The 652-nt window shown below is 64.6% G+C and overlaps 1 protein-coding gene and 1 long non-coding RNA gene across 2 annotated transcripts in view; one reads left to right on the top strand and one right to left on the bottom strand.

Annotated features, from left to right (window-relative positions):
- The window catches only part of FAM212B (family with sequence similarity 212, member B), a 23,978-nt gene that overhangs the window by 12,763 nt on the left and 10,563 nt on the right, over positions 1–652 (bottom strand). The gene's annotated exons all lie outside the window — the stretch shown is intronic.
- LOC106725030 overlaps positions 1–652 on the top strand; it is a 9,761-nt gene continuing 9,109 nt past the window's right edge. The window contains exon 1 of the long non-coding RNA XR_001360877.1: positions 1–69. This is a non-coding gene — a long non-coding RNA (uncharacterized LOC106725030). The remainder of the gene's footprint in view (positions 70–652) is intronic.

Raw genomic sequence — 652 nt, 5'->3', positions numbered from 1 at the left:
GACTGCACCGACGCCCGCCGGCGAAGCACGTGAGCCCTGTTTGGTCACAGCGAGAGCACCGTCCTACGGGTGGGCACCGGGTAGCGGTCTCAGAAGGAGGCTGAGTGCTTAGTGTCAACCCCTTCGCCGAACTCCGACCCTCCGTCCTCCGCCGCGCAGCAGCTCTTTGTTTGTGTGTTTGTTTGTTCGTTTCCCCCGAGGTGGACTCTGGGCGCGTGGCTCCCCCCACCTCCTCGTGGAGGGTCCTCCCAGCCGGTCTGTTCACTTGTTTAACACATTGAAGGCTCGCCGCCCTCCCCTCCAGGTTGTAGGTCCTGGGAGGCTGCGTGGGACAGGCCCGGTCTCTGCTCCCAAGAACGTACATGGGGCGGGGACAGGAGAAGAATGAGACAAACACGTAAGAAAACGCGGTGATTTTATGAAAACAAAACGGAGGGACGCTTGCGGCTGCTCCCAGTAGCTGGGCGGGGAGAGGAGGAGCAGGCCTTTCCCGTGCCCGGTGCCCAGGTGGCCCCCGTCTCCCTAACGCGGGAAGCGCCCCGTACGGCCGGGGAAGGGAGAGGGACTCAGAGGTGCTCCGATCCCATTCAACAGGCACCGCTGGGGCGCCCGAGGTGTGCGAGCTCCGACCGGGCCCTGGGCCGGGGAGTGT

Source organism: Myotis brandtii, unplaced genomic scaffold (genome assembly GCF_000412655.1).
Source record: "Myotis brandtii unplaced genomic scaffold, ASM41265v1 scaffold131, whole genome shotgun sequence".
NCBI classification, from domain to species: Eukaryota; Metazoa; Chordata; class Mammalia; order Chiroptera; family Vespertilionidae; genus Myotis; species Myotis brandtii.
This window is presented reverse-complemented; position numbering and strand designations above follow the sequence as displayed.